The sequence below is a fragment of the Delphinus delphis genome, chromosome 2 (genome assembly GCF_949987515.2).
Source record: "Delphinus delphis chromosome 2, mDelDel1.2, whole genome shotgun sequence".
NCBI lineage: Eukaryota > Metazoa > Chordata > Mammalia > Artiodactyla > Delphinidae > Delphinus > Delphinus delphis.
Window position 1 is genome coordinate 86,459,402 of NC_082684.1, and position 16,078 is coordinate 86,475,479.

At 39.2% G+C, this 16,078-nt stretch overlaps 1 protein-coding gene across 4 annotated transcripts in view; it reads right to left on the minus strand.

Moving 5' to 3' along the window:
* The window catches only part of TTBK2 (tau tubulin kinase 2), a 138,588-nt gene that overhangs the window by 28,781 nt on the left and 93,729 nt on the right, over positions 1-16,078 (minus strand). The window lies entirely within an intron of this gene.

The window sequence follows — 16,078 nt, forward strand, 5'->3', positions numbered from 1 at the left end:
AACCTACTTCCTGATGGTTTGGCAAAAGGAAATGTGTATTGTATGTGTATGTGTGCATTCAGTTTCAACCATGTGATCACTTTTTTGTGTGTGTCAAAAAGGGGCATATATGGTTCAACTTAAATAAGTGACCGGGTTAACAGGTGGTATATCTAGGTTAAGAGGCATATAAAAGTTCATTATGCTGCCTTAGAACTTTTTTGTGGGTTTGAAAAATTCTTAAACTGTGTGTGTGTGTGCACATGAATTATCAGAAAGAAATCTGCTCTATTATTTTATTTATATTATATATTATTCCATTTTTGTCTTTAAATTCCAAAAGTCTAATGTAATATTGAGAAAAATCTCATAAAGACCTTCCTTTATGTTTGACAGTATGCAACATTTTCAATTTTATGATTAAAATTGGATTAATATCTCATCATTTCTCTTACTCTGTTAGTATCCTATCCTCAGAGATTCATCTTGTACATTTCCTGCCCCAGACCTGAAATCAGCACTTCTTCACTGGAGGATTTTTTACAAAGGTCTGTTTTAAGCTTTAAAGAGATTACTCTGGCTAAGAAGTGGAGAACAGATGCCATAAATAGGAGGGGGATGTGGGTGCTAGGAAGAGATGACCATTTAGCAGGCTACTGTCAACTGAGCCAGCATGGTAACAGTGGAGGTGATAAGAAGTGGTAGGATTTGGACATAATTTGTAGAGCCAACAGAACTTACTGAGAGATTAGACGAAAGCTGTGAAAGTAAAGAAAGAATAAAAGAGTAATTTATATTTCTGTCCCAAGCCACTGGGTAAATGGTGGTGCCATTTACTGAGATGGAAAGCAGTGAATGTGAGGATTGGGATATTGAAAGTTTTATGGTGTTTAGGGAGGAATAGCGAATATAGATACAAATTTGAGAGTCATCAGCATATTGATATTAATGGGTATTATTTAAAGCCATATGACTAGATGATATCATGTAAGGAGAGTGGGTAACGAGGGCTAAGGCTTAGGGCACTCCAACAGTTAGATGGAAAGAAGAGATGGACTCAGCAGAAAAACAAAACAAAACAAGGAGTGGCCAGTGAGGGAGGAAACAGGTGTGTGGTGTTCTAGATACCAAGTGAAGAAACCACCTCAACAAGGAGATGGTCAAATGCTATCAATTATAAACTTATAGTTATTTTTGATTATTTGATTTCACCCAGACTGTAAGCTCCACGAGGCTGGTACGTGTCTGATCTTGCTCATCACTGTATCTAACCAATGCCTTATGTCTAAGAATGCCATATTGTGATTTATATGAAATAAATATTTGGTCATTTAGAGGATCAAAAATACATTTCTCATATATATTTGGTCTTTGTCCACAGTTCCTGACTCACAGCTCCCAAAACCCTTGAAATTTTCTGAGAGATAAGAGCAGTGGGAGCATTTTTTGTTATAGTATTTGATCTCTACTCCTCAGTTCCTGAAATCACTTCAGAGCCATAAAGGTGAAATGGGTGTCTTGTTATTCATAACAAACCCCTTTCTACCACAACTGGGTTTATGTTAATAAGGTGACTTTTGGAAAGCACCTAAGGATGGAGGCTGGTCACCAGAGGAACCAACCATGTGATTAGAGGGTTGGAACTTTCAGTCCTACACCCCTGGCCTCCAGGGGAGGGAAGAGGGGTTGGAGGTTGAATCAATTACCAGTGGTCAATGATTTAATCAATCATCCCTATATAATGAAGCCTCCATAAAAACCCAAAAGGATGGGATTCAGAGACCTTCCAGGTTGGTGAACATGTGGAGGTACTGAGAGTGGTGCCCTTGGAGAGGGCATGGAAGCTCCACACCCTTTCCTCATACCTTGTTACATGCAGTTCTTCCATCTGGCTGCTTGAGTTATATCCTTTGTAATTAACTGGTAATCTAGGGGGAAAACTGGCTTCCCAAGGCCTATGAGCCACTCTAGCAAGTTAATCAAACCCAAGGACGGGGTCATGGCAACCTCCAATTTATAGCCAGTCAGTCAGAAGTACACATGACAACTAGGACTTGTAATTGGTATCTAAAGTGGAAGGTAGTCTTGTGGGAATGAGTCCTTAACCTGTGAAATCTGATGCTATTTATCTCTGGGTAGATGGTGTCAGAATTGAGTTAAATTTTAGGAATCCAGCTGGCGTCAGAGAATTGCTTGGTGGTGTGGGAAAAAAATATTGGAATTGTGGGTGCAGAACCCTTAAATAGTACTCTAAAAAGTTCGAGAATAAATGTTTATTTGTACTAATACTTGCTGAAAGATTCACATGAACCTACCTTTTGTTTAAGTCCCCCCCCCAAAAAAAAATAATAGATGTAGAAAAGGAAACTAAAAAGCTAAAAGTAATTGGGAAAGGCATAGTTATAAAACCTTGGAATTTTTATTTTGGTCCTATTTTTGTTGACATAAGTTATCGATGTTACAGCTTAAATCTTCCCAAATTGTCAGAGGTAGAGGGCTTTAGAAAACACAAAGGATGAAAGGAAGATGGACTGAAACCCTGCACATGAGGATTGAAACCCTGCACCTGAGAACTGAAACAGCAGACCTCGGACCTCTTTCTAACTCTGGAAATTGAGGTTCTCATAGGTTCCCACAGAGTGACATGTTTCTTTCCTGAAAGGTGGAGTCCCTATCCATGAGGCAGCATCTGCTCTGTTGTGTGGAGTACTCAGACAGCTACTGCTAAATGCTCTGCCTGTACTGCGTGGCAATAGGCATGGTCCTAAACAGTTTTTATTGTCAGATGATGGAATTCTTTTCTTACATTTATCATAGTATTGTATGTCTTAGAAAATGTAGCATATGCCATTGGTCCAAAAATAAGAAACAGTTTGTTACTATGATGCTGATAACTTGAGACCAGCAGCAGGAAGCAGAAGGATGGAGGGCACATAACAAAAGAAATAGAAGGAAAGCTTAAAGCACTGAAGGCACCCTACTGGGAACAAATGGTCAGATGATTAGAGCTCTGAGGATACCTTGAAGAGCAAAACATTTCTAATGTAGCAGAATAATTTTCTAATTCAGGACCACGGTTGCTCTAAATCCTAAACTTCAACAGACTGGGATAGCAGAAATAAGACAACTCAAGGCCTTTTTTTTTTGGTAACTGAATTCATCATATCACATTTGGCTAAAATAAATAATAAGACCGGAAAACTCAATTCAGTTACTCATTCAAATAGATTTCAGAATATAAATCATTAACCTTATAAATCAAATATACATATACACATATATGTATGTATGTGTAAATAAATAAATAAAACTTGTGGTCCTCATCCTTTTTTATAGCCCAATACTACTGAGGATTAAAACATTTTCACTTTCCAATCAGAACAGGAGCTCACTGTGCAGTAATTCTCAAACTGAAAAGGAAGCAGAGCAAAATCCGAAAAAAGCTTCCAGATGATTCTGACACTTCCCTCTAGGAAGACATGATCCATATCTCTCCACTGATAATCACTGGAAATCTAGTATATATATGACTCCTTTAATTCTTCTATTTAATAATGTATTCTTAGAAAATACAAACTTATCTAAAGAGTCCAGGTTTCTCAAATTCGGGTAACGTGCACCCTCAGGGGATGCAGCCATATGCCAGAGAGAGTTTAAAGTCAGTTGATAAATGTGGCACAGCTTCCTGGAGAATTTTACTCAGAGTTAGACATTTAATATAATATTTTATAATACAATGAACACAAAGAAGTTAGAAAGCAAAATTCACAGGAACCTTTATGATAAATCAAGAGAATACAAAGAAATTGGGGACTTATGGCTGACACTTTAAGACTGTTCCCAGACCTCTTGAGAACATGCTCATACTTTGCTGCAATAGGAGAAATTGCTGAAATAGTGTGAGAAACACTAGAAGCATAACATCATCAGGAAGGTGAATCTTCCTTGAACGGAAGTAGAGAAAGGGAGGAGGTTGGGGGAAGGAGACTGGTGGGGGGGATGTTGCGGGGGGGGGGGAAGAAAAGAGGAGGGAGGACCTGAGGAAGATCTGGACGGATAACAATGCAATATTACTTTTTATGTGGCTACTGTTGTTGATTATTTGTGTCAATTTCCCTTCTGATTGCACTTACGAATAAGAGGTAGTTGTTTTTCTTAATCTTAATTCTAATGGGATATATAATAAAATGCTTTTTCTAAAACATTCAAGACAAAAAAAGGTACATAAAAATCAGGTACTATGTCTGGGTAATGAGATTCTGAATTATTCAGACTTTCTATTTTCTGTAATTTCCAAATTTGTATTATGATATGTATTACTTTTAATAACAAGAAAAAAATTAACAAAAATGTGTTATCTAAAATAAATTAATTGTATACATAAGCATGTGTAGTCCCAAAAATGTGTGATGCAATAATCCCACCACCTGGAACATCCTTATTCTTTTTTTTTTAAATACATCTTTATTAGAGTACAATTGCTTCACAATGCTGTTAGTTTGTTGTACAACAAAGTGAATCAGCTACATGCATACATATATCCCCATATCCCCTCCCTCGAGCCTCCCTCCCACCCTCCCTATCCCACCCCTCTAGGTCATTGCAAAGCCCCAAGCTGATCTCCCTGTGCTATGCGGCTGCTTCCCACTAGTTATCTATTTTACATTTGGTAGTGTATATATGTCAATGCTACTCTCACTTCACCCCAGCTTCCCCCTCACCCCTGTGTCCTCAAGTCCATTCTCTATGTCTACATCTTTATTCCTGCTCTGCCACTGGGTTCATTAGTACCTTTTTTTTTTTTTTTTAAGATTTCATACATATGCGTTAGCATCTGGTATTTGTTTTTCTTTTTCTGACTCACTTAACTCTGTATGACAGGTCCATCCACACCACTACAAATAGCTCAATTTTGTTTCGTTTTATGGCTGAGTAATATTCCATTGTATATATGTGCCACATCTTCTTTATCCATTCATCTGTCAATGGGACATTTAGGTTGCTTCCATGTCCTGGTTATTGTAAACAGTGCCACAATGAACACTGTGGTACACATCTCTTTTTGAATTATGGTTTTCTCAGGGTATATGCCCAGTAGTGGGATTGCTGGGTCATATGGTAGCTCTATTTTTAGTTTTTTAAGGAACCTCCATACTATTCTCCATAGTGGTTGTATCAATTTACATTCCCACCAACAGTGCAGGAGGGTTCCCTTTTCACCACATCCTTTCCAGCATTTATCGTTTCTAGATTTTTTGATAATGGCCATTCTGACCGGTGTGAGGTGATATCTCATTGTAGTTTTGATTTGTATTTCTCTAATAATTAGTGATGTTGAGCATCTTTTCATGTGCCTCTTGGCCATCTGTATGTCTTCTTTGGTGAAATGTCTATTTAGGTCTTCTGCCCATTTTTTTTTTTTCTTTTTTTTTTGATACTGCTCTCCTACACTGACTGGGCTTGGCCATGTGACCTACTTTGGCCAACGCCGCCCATATTTTAATAGTTTGTTTTTTTGATATTGAGCTCTATGAGCTGTTCGTATATTTTGGAGATTAATCCTTTGTCCCTTGATTTGTTTGCAAATATTTTCCCCAATTCTGAGGGTTGTCTTCTCGTCTTGTTTATGGTTCCCTTTGCTGTGCAAAAGCTTTTAAATTTAATTAGGTCCATCTGTTTATTTTTGTTTTTAGTTTTATTACTCTAGGAGGTGGATCAAAAAAGATCTTGCTGTGGTTTATGTCAAAGGGTGTTTTTCCTATGTTTTCCTCTAAGAGTTTTATAGTGTCTGGTCTTACATTTAGGTCTTTAGTCCATTTGGAGTTTATTTTTGTGTATGGTGTTAGGTAGTGTTCTAAGTTCATTCTTCTACAGGTAGCTGTCCAGTTTTCCCAGAACCACTTATTGAAGAGGCTGTCTTTTCTCCACTGTATGTTCGTGCCTCCTTTGTCATAGATTAGTTGACCATAGGTGTGTGGGTTTATCTCTGGGCTTTCTATCCTGTACCATTGATCTATATTTCTGTTTTTGTGCCAGTACCATACTGTCTTGATTACTGTAGCTTTGCAGTATAGTTTGAATTTGGGAGCCTGATTACTCTAGCTCTGTTTTTCTTTCTCAAGATTGCTTTGGCTATTTGGGGGCTTTTGTGTTTCCATACGAACTGTAAAACATTTTGTTCTTGTTCTGTGAAGAATGCCATTCATAGTTTGATAGAGGTTGCACTGAATCTGTAGATTGCTTTGGGTAGCATAGTCATTTTCACAGTATTGATTCTTCCAATCCAAGAACATGGTCTGTTTCTCCATCTGTTTATGTCATCTTTGATTTCTTTCATCAGTGTTTTATAGTTTTCTGAGTACAAGTCTTCACCTCCTTAGGTAGGTTTATTCCTAGGTATTTTATTCTTTTTGTTGCAATGGTAAATGGGATTGTTTCCTTAATTTCTCTTTCTGATCTTTCATTATTAGTGTATAGAAATGCCACAGATTTCCGTGTATTAATTTTGTATCCTTACCAAATTCATTGATTTGGTTCTACTAGTTTTAGTAGTTCTAGTAGTTTTCTGGTGGCATCTTTAGGATTTTCTATGTATAGTATCATGTCATCTGCAAACAGTGACAGTTTTACTTCTTCTTTTCTAATTTGTATTCCTTTTATTTCTTTTTCTTCTCTGATTGCCATGGCTAAGACTTCCAAAACTGTGTTAAGTAAGAGTGGCAAGAGTGGACATCCTTGTCCTGTTCCTGATCTTAGTGGAAATGCTTTCAGTTTTTCACCATGTAGTATGACGTTTGATGTGGGTTTGTCATATATGGCCTTTATTATGTTGAGGTAGGTTCCCTCTATGCCCACTTTCTGGAGAGTTTTTTATCATAAATCAGCGTTGAATTTTGTCAAAAGCTTTTTCTGCATCTTTGAGATGATCATATGGTTTCTATTCCTTAATCTGTTAATATGGTGTATCACATTAATCGATTTGTGTATATTGAAGAATCTGTGCCATCCCTGGGATAAATCCCACTTGGTCATGGTGTATGATCCTTTTATTATGTTTTTTGCTAGTATTTTGTTCAGGATTTTTGCATCTATGTTCATTGGTGATATTGGTCTATAATATTCTTTTTTTGTGATATCTTTTTCTGATTTTGGTACCAGGGTGATGGTGCCCTCATAGAATGAATTTGGGAGTGGTCCTCCCTTTGCAATTTTTTGGAAGAGTCTGAAAAGGATTGGTTTTAGCTCTTCTCTAAATATTTGATAGAATTCGCCTGTGAAGCCATCTGGTCCTGGACTTTTGTTTGTTGGAAGATTTCTAACTACGGTTTCAATTTCATTACTTGTGATAGGTCTGTTTATATTTTCTAATTCTTCCTGGTTCAGTCTTAGAAAATTGTACCTTTCCCAAATTTGTCCATTTTTTCCAGGTTGTCCATTTTATTGGCATTGAGTTGCTTGTAGTAGTCTCCTAGGATATTTTGTATTTCTGCAATGTCTGTTGTAACTTCTCCTTTTTCATTTCTAATTTTATTGACTTGAGTCCTCTCCCTCTTTTTCTTGATGAGTCTGGCTAATGGTTTATCAATTTTGTTTATCTTCTCAAAGAACCAGCTTTTAGTTTTATTGATATTTACTATTGTTTTCTTTGTTTCTATTTCATTTATTTCTGCTCTGATCTTTATGATTTCTTTCCTTCTACTGACTCTGGGTTTTCTTTGTTCTTCTTTCTCTAGTTGCTTTAGGTGTAGGGTTAGATTGTTTATTTGAGATTTTTCTTGTTTCTTGAGGTGAGATTGAATTGCTATAAACTTCCTTCTTAGAACTGCTTTTGCTGCATCCCATAGGTTTTGGGTCATTGTGTTTTCATTGTCATTTGTTTCTATGTATTTTTTTATTTCTTCTTTGATTTCTTCAGTGATCTCTTGGTTATTCAGTAGTGCACTGTTTAGCCTCCATGTATTCATGTCTTTTACAGTTTTTTCCTGTAATTGATTTCCAATCTCATAGTGTTGTGGTCAGAAAAGATGCTTGATACAATTTCAATTTTCTTAAATGTTCCAAGGCTTGATTTGTGACCCAAGATGTGATCTATCCTGGAGAATGATCCCTGTGCACTTGAGAAGAAACTGTATTCTGCCACTTTCGGGTAGAATGTTCTATAAATATCAATTAAATCTATCTGGTCTGTTGTGTAATTTAAAGCTTTGTTTCCTTATTTATTTTCTGTTTGGATGATCTGTCCATTGGTTTAAGTGGGGTGTTAAAAGTCCCCTACTATTATTGTGCTACTGTCGATTTCCCCTTTCATGGTTGTTAGCATTTGCCTTATGTACTGAGGTGCTCCTATGCTGGGTGCATAAACATTTATAATTGTTATATCTTCTTATTGGATTGATCCCTTGATCATTATGTAGTGTCCTTCCTTATCTCTTATAACAGTCTTTATTTTAAAGTCTATTTTATCTGATACGAGTATTGCTACTCCAGCTTTCTTTTGATTTCCATTTGCATGCAGTATCTTTTTCCATCCCTTCACTTTCAGTCTGTATGCGTCCCTAGGTTTGAAGTGGGTCTCCTGTAGACTGCATATATATGGGTCTTGTTTTTGTATCCATTCAGCCAGTCTGTGTGTTTTGGTTGGGGCATTTAATCCATTTACATTCAAGGTTATTATCAATATGTATGCTCCTTTACCATTTTCTTAATTGTTTTGGTGTGTTTTTGTGGGTCTTTTTCTTCCCTTGTGTTTCCTGCCTAGAGAAATTTCTTTAGCATTTGCTGTAAAGCTCGTTTGGTGGTGGTGAATTCTCTTAGCTTTTGCTTGTCTGAAAAGCTTTTGATTTCTCTGTCGAATCTGAATGAGATCCTTGCTGGGTAGAGTAATCTTTTTTTTTTTTTGCGTACGCGGGCCTCTCACTGTTGTGGCCTCTCCCGTTGCAGAGCACAGGCTCCGGACGCGCAGGCTCAGCAGCCATGGCTCATGGGCCCAGCCGCTCCATGGCATGTGGGATCTTCCCGGACCGGGGCACGAACCCGTGTCCCCTGCATCGGCAGGCCGACTCTCAACAACTGCACCACTAGGGAAGCCCCTAGAGTAATCTTGATTGTAGGTTTTTCTCTTTCATGACTTTAAGTATATCCTGCCACTCCCTCCTGGCCTGCAGAGTTTCTGCTGAAAAATCAGCTGATAACCTTATGGGGATTCCTTTGTATGTTACTTTTTATTTCTCCCTTTGCTGCTTTTAATATTTTTTCTTTGAATTTAATTTTTGTTATTTTGATTAATATCTATCTTGGTGTGTTTCTCCTGGGGTTTATTCTCTGTGTTTCCTGGACTGGGTGACTATTTCCTTTCCCATGTTAGGGAAATTTTCCACTATAATTTCTTCAAACATTTTCTCAGACCCTTTCTTTTTCTGTTCTTCTGGGACCTCTATAATTTGACTGTTGGTGTGTTTAGTGTTCTCCCAGAGGTCTCTGCGATTGTCTTCAATTCTTTTCATTCTTTTTTCTTTATTCTGTTCCTCAGCAGTTATTTCCACCACTTTGTCTTCCAGCTCACTTATTCTTTCTTCTGCCACAGTTATTCTGTTATTGACTCCTTCTAGTGTATTTTTCATCTCAAGTTATTGTGCTGTTCATCACTGTTTGTTTGTTCTTTAGTTCTTCTAGATCTTTGTTAAACATTTCTTGTATTTTCTCAGTCCATGCCTCCATTCTATTTCTAAGATTCTGGATCATCTTTACTATCATTACTCTGAATTGATTTTCAGGTAGATTGCCTATTTCCTCTTCATTTATTTGGTCTTGTAGGTTTTTACCTGCTCCTTCATCTGTGATATGTTTTTTTGCTGTCTCTCTTTTTTTTTTTTTTTTGATGGTTGGGATTGTGTTCCTCTCCTACTGGTTGTTTGGCCTGAGGCTTCCAACAGTGGAGTTTGTAGGCTGTTGGGTAGACCTGGGTCTCGGTGCCGAGATGAGGACCACCGGGAGACCTCCGATGAACAGTCCTTGGGGTTTGAGGTTCTCTGTTAGTCCAGTGGTTTGGACTCGGAGCTCCCACCACAGGAGCTTTGGCTCGATGGCCCCCAGCTCATGAACCAAGATCCCACAAGCCGCATGGGGTGGCAAAAAAAAATAAAATAACGAAGAGTAAAAAATAAAATTAGACTAGGAAACTAACAGATATGTTAGAAAGACTATAAAAAAATAAAAATATAGATGAAACAACAACCAGAAGGTAAAACAGAACCACAATAACTTAAAAAAAAAGGGGGAAAAAGCCTTAGCTGTGGTGGGCAGGGCCTAGGGAGGGGTGGGGTGTGGGCAGTGGGTGGGGCCTATGCTTAGGACCCACAGGGCTGGAAAAGGCCCTGGGGGGTGTGGGGCTTAGGCTCAATGGAACAGAAGGGGTCCAGGCGTGCCTCTGGTCTCAGAGGGTGTGAGACCCGGCCTGGGAGCCCAGCAGGCTTTGTGGGCCCTAGTGGGTGAGGCAAACACCCTCTGCTCCTCTCCCACTCCTGCTCCTCCGGTCCTGGAGGGCCCCTCCCGCCTGCCTCTCCTGTTCTTCCCCAGGAGGGCCTCCCTCCTATGCCCCCAGGACCCACGTGGCCTGGAGGGTTCTTTGGAGGGCAGGGGACCTGACCTGGGAGCTCAGCAGGTTTCCCAGGCTTGAGTGGGCAGGGCAATACCCTTATTCTTTATAGCAATCATTCATCTGACACAGACATAATGCCTTAGGGAAGCACCCCTCCTCTTATCCTTAGCACAAATGCAATCAATAGCTTTATCATATTTATCTCCACATGAAATCCCAGTTTGCCCTTTCAAAGAAAATGCAGGCAAAGTCCAGTCTTTGAAAAACAAGAACTATTTGCAATGTGATATTGAGGACTGAGAAGCCTGATTCCTTCTCAGTTAATAAATGGTAAATTAATGGATCAATAAAGCACTTAACCAGTAGAGCACAATGACAATGCTGGCTTTGCTGATCCAAAGATAGACTATTAACGGCAAAAGAAACTGCCTCACTTCAGTGATAAGTAGATGCAATAGAGGAAAAGAAATGCACAGGCTCTAGATTTCTCTCCTCTTCTGGGGGTTTTTTAGCAGCATTGGTAGAGGGGAAAAAAAATTACATTGCACGCATCCTTTGGAGAACAGAACCAAAAAAAGAAAGATCAAATAAAGAGAATCAGTTGAAGAAACTTCAGAGTTTTAGGCTGTTTTCACCACTTATAAGATACTAGGATGACTCAGGAGTGCCCCTTGGTCGGCTACCCCAGGGGACCTGAGGCAGTGTGAGGCAGCATGGTTGCTCAGCCACTGTGCTGCCTGATACCAATGTCATTTCTTCCAGGTGCTCATCAGCCCACAAGGTAAACTGGCAATGTCTAAGCTTCTAGATGCCTCCTAAAAAGCTCAATGAAAAAGGTAAGCAACATTTCCTTTTTGCCATAACAGGACAAAGCATCATAAAGGAAATAGAAGTTCTATTAACATAGAAGTAACGTTGAGTACAATACAAGAATGAAGAAAAATGCGATAATTATAAGCAAACGCAGTGTGTCACTGAGGTACATGTAAAACCACTTTCATTTACATGATGCTTTACAATTTACAAAACATTCTCACAATTACCTCATTAAAATCTTAACAACACTGTGGGGTAGGCATTTTCACCATTTCACAGAAAAGAAAACAGGTTTAGAAAGGCCATACAAATGGTGTGTAGCAAAGCACCAACTGAAACAGCTCTTTTAAGTGCCATTTCCACCATGTTAGAGTTACAGCCAGTCAGCAGGTGTTGAGCTGCACCCCACAGGCCTGCAAGCCCTGTATTTGCCAAGCCTCAAGACTGAAGAAAGAGCCAAGAGACAGTGACAGAGACATCAGTGGTTTATTGGAAAGGGAACCTTACATGTCCGCAGCAAAAGGGTCCTGGAGCAACACCCACCGGTGCATGGCAGACAGCAGGCAGGCCATGGCAGCAATCTTCACTACTAGGGGAAGAAGGAGGCTACCACTGATAGGGGAAATTGATGTCAGCTTGGCTCATCAGTTACCAGAGAAACCAGCAAATGGGGCACGTCCCTCACAGCCCCTCAGATTAATGACCATCACAAGGGCTGATGTTTCCCTTTAATAAACTAGCAGGTGGAGCTGTTCTGGCCTAAGAACTAGAATCACAAGCTGGGCCAGGGGGCAAGGCCATCCATGTGAGCAGGGTGTAGATGAAGCAGGGACTGGTCGAGCAGGGGATGTACAGAGAGCAAGAGAACAGCCATCTTGAGTGGTCTGACCATATACCAGGCAAGGCAAAAACAGTATAAAGTTGAAATTATCCTTGAAAGCTTCTTAAGATGCCCATAAATAAAGTACAGGATAGTAGTTGTACTAGATGCAAAATAGCTAGATTTTTTTCTCCAGCATTGGGAGAGACTTCTATTTCTTCAGATTAATGTGAATGAAGCTACCTACATTTAAGGGTTATATTGTACCCCCAAAATTACTGTCCTTTTAAACATTAGAATCATAGTCAGTGCAGCCTGATTGCTGTGAATGAGAAAAAGACTGAGGGAACAACAGATTCACAAAGGCACACAGGGCATGGCTGAGCCAAAGGGCAAGCAGAATCACAGACACGTTAAAATTGTTCCATCTCCTGCATATGCAGTTGAATTTAAGTGAGTCAAGTAAACATGGATGTTCTGTGACTCTACTGTATTCTATATAGTTATATCAAATACCCATTCATTGACTCAGACATACACTGAATGCCTACTAGGCTGGGTGCTAGGAGTGCAAGAGTGAACAAAACAGTTTTGTCTTCAGAGAGTTTGCATTTAACAGAAGCAATAATCAGATTAAGCAGATTGCATTCAATTTGGCAAACTTTTATTAAATGCCTATCATTGTGCTAACTTCTTGAGAAAACTGAGATAAATGTGCAAGGTACTGGCTCTAATGGAATTTATCTAGTAAAGAGAGAAAACAAAGTACCGCTATAAAAGTTTAGCATAAGAAATGACTCCTGTCTGAAAGGAATCAGAGGAGACTGTGGCATCTGAGTCAGGCCTTCAATTTCATAAGACAAGCAGCGTTATGAAACACAGGCATACCAGGCAGGACAAGCTGGAAGAAGTGCTAGGAGTCCAATTTGACTGCACTGAGGGGTACTTATGGAACACATAAGTACATCTGAGAATGAAAGGAGATAATTAAAAGAGGGGAAGCAAGAATTCATCCACTTCTCTCCATCTCCACTGCTTATATCCAAGTCAAGACGATCATCATTCCTTGCCTAGGAAGATGCTATCTCCCAGCCTCCCTTGCAGTTAGAATTGAACCAATGTGAATGGGTTCTGGTCACAGGGGTATATGCCCAAGTGTTTAGATCACTTCCAGGCCTGGTCTGAAACCCCTAAACCATCATCCATACTTGCTCTTCCCTTTCCTGATGACTGTAAAGGCCGTGGATTAAAGACAGCAGTGTCAGAATATGGGTGGAGCCTGGATGTTCAAGATACCACTTGAGAGTTGCCCAGGAGAGAGCCCAACTTAACTACACTGTTTTGTGAGCAAAAAATAAACCTTTGTGGTGTTAAGACACTGGTTTTTAAAACATTTCTCTCGCGCTTCCCTGGTGGCACAGTGGTTGAGAGTCCGCCTGCCAATGCAGGGGACACGGGTTCGGGCCTCGGTCTGGGAAGATCCCATATGCCATGGAGCAGCTGGGCCCGTGAGCCATGGCCGCTGAGCCTGCGCGTCCAGAGTCTGTGCTCCGCAACGGGAGAGGCCACAGCAGTGAGAGGCCCGCGCACCGCAAAAAACAAAAAAAACAAAAAAAACAAAAAAAAAACATTTCTCTCTTTCTAAGGCATAGCTCAGCCTCTCTCAATACCTTCCTAAGTAGTCTCTAATTCTCTGCCTCATCTGAACACACACAACTACAAAAGCAATCCTCTTCAAACACAAATTGGATCACCATGCTCCTGTTCATTAGACTCCAAGGCTTCCTGTTGCACTAGAATAAAATCAAACTCCTTAACAAGGCTGACAAGGCCCTGTATCACCTTGGCCTCTGCCTTACTTTCCAATCTTGTCTCAAACCACTTTCTCCCCTCATTTGCTACATTCTAGCCACTTGTCTTCTTTCCGTTCCTTTCTCACATCAGAGCCTATGCTCATGTTCTTCCTTTTGCTTGTAACCTTCTTTCTCTTGTCTTTGCTCTCCACATGGCCAATACAGTCCCATTTTTTAGGGCTCAGCTGAAAGGGCAGCTTAAGCGAGAGAGACCTTCCCTCACATTTTATTTTATGGGATGTTCCCCCTTGTTACTCTAGCTCAACCTCTTGTTTGTTTGCTTCACAAGCAGCCCATCTGTGCCTTCCGAAAATTTTAACTTTGTCATTATTAGAGTCAGGGGATCCTAAAATGGCTCTAAGTCCCCCAAAGCAAGAGGCAAGCCTGCTAAATTTTGATGTAATCTCTGTATAAATAGTCCCATTCCTAAACCTGGAAAGTATATTAACAAGATTAATGACATTTAGTTGGCTTTGGATTTCCTCACGCATATCCTCTGATTTTAGCAATGCTGTGTCAGTGTGTGAACTGGCTGATATACACATTTTAGTTTCAGGCTCACCAATGGTGTGTATATTTATGGGTTTCATTAGTCTTCTCAATTTGCTAAATGATGCTTAACATAATCTGACACTCTAATAAAGATACCTTTTTTTGTTCTTATGTCAGGATCACGTGATCCTATTAGTTACTGACAATAATTTCTGATAATTTTTCATATAACTTTTTAGTTCTTCCCTGAAATTTTATTAGCCACTCATGTTAGTATTTACTTAACAGTGCCTGCTGTGTTTGTGGCCACCTCTCTAAGGAAGCATGTTGGTAAACTAGAAAGAGCTTGGGCCTTTTTGAATGAGTCAGAAATGGGTTCAGATACCACCTCTAGCACCACTAGTTTTCCCAGGCAACATGTCTAAATTAAGTTTTTGTAAGAGAGGGATAATACTACTACCCAGGTGTTATTGTGACAACGCTGTGTATCATTACTGTGATAATAATGTGTAAAGGTACCAAGGATTCTTCTTTATCTAATCTGATGCTGCTATCTTAGTTTCCCATTAACTAGTAACAGTGTCACCTACAGGAGGAGTCCTGTGGTGGAATTCAAGGTTGATAATATTTTCCTAGGCACCCCTCAGAAATATCTCCCTTTCTCAAAACACTTTATGAGGATTTATTTAAATTATAAGGTGGCAACAATAAGATCGAATGTTTTAATCACTATCTACATTTCTGAAAATGTTGACCCAGCACTTTTTTTTAACTTTTAATTTGAAATAATTATAGATTCATAGGAAATTGTAAAAATAGTGCAAAGAAGTCTCCTTTACCCAGTTTGCCTCAACAGTAACATCTTAAATAACTAGAGTACAATGTCAAAAACAGGAAAATGACATTGCTACAACCCAGACAGTTTATCAAATTTCACCAGTTTTACATGTACTTGTGTGTGTATAGTTCTATACAATTTTATCACCAGAGAAGATTCATGGCCCAGCACTCGTCTCTTATGTTTGATATACTCTTTCAAAATTTAATAACAAAAACAATCCACAGGTTCTATACCTGAGGATTCAACCAACTAGATCAAAAATATTAAAAATCCAGGAAGTTCCAAAAAGCAAAACTTACCAGCAACTATTTACATAGCATTTACACTATATTAGGTATTATAAGTAATGTAGAGATTACTTAAAGTATGCGAGAGAATGTGCATAAGTTATATACAAATATTATGTCATTTTATATAAGAGACTTGAGAACCCATGGTCCCCAGGGGTCCTGGAACCAATCCCCTGCAGATATTGAGGGCTGACTGTATTCATAATAAGATATCTGCTTTAATCTTGACTATAATTCTAACATCTTCACCTTAGTTTAACAGACAGAAAACAGAATTTATGCACTCATGAGAGCTGATTTTTCTTATATTTCCTGAGTAGGAGATTATTAGGCAAAGTAAGATGCAATTCCATCTTCCTAACATTTGTTGAAAATTTAGGTGCCAGGCAC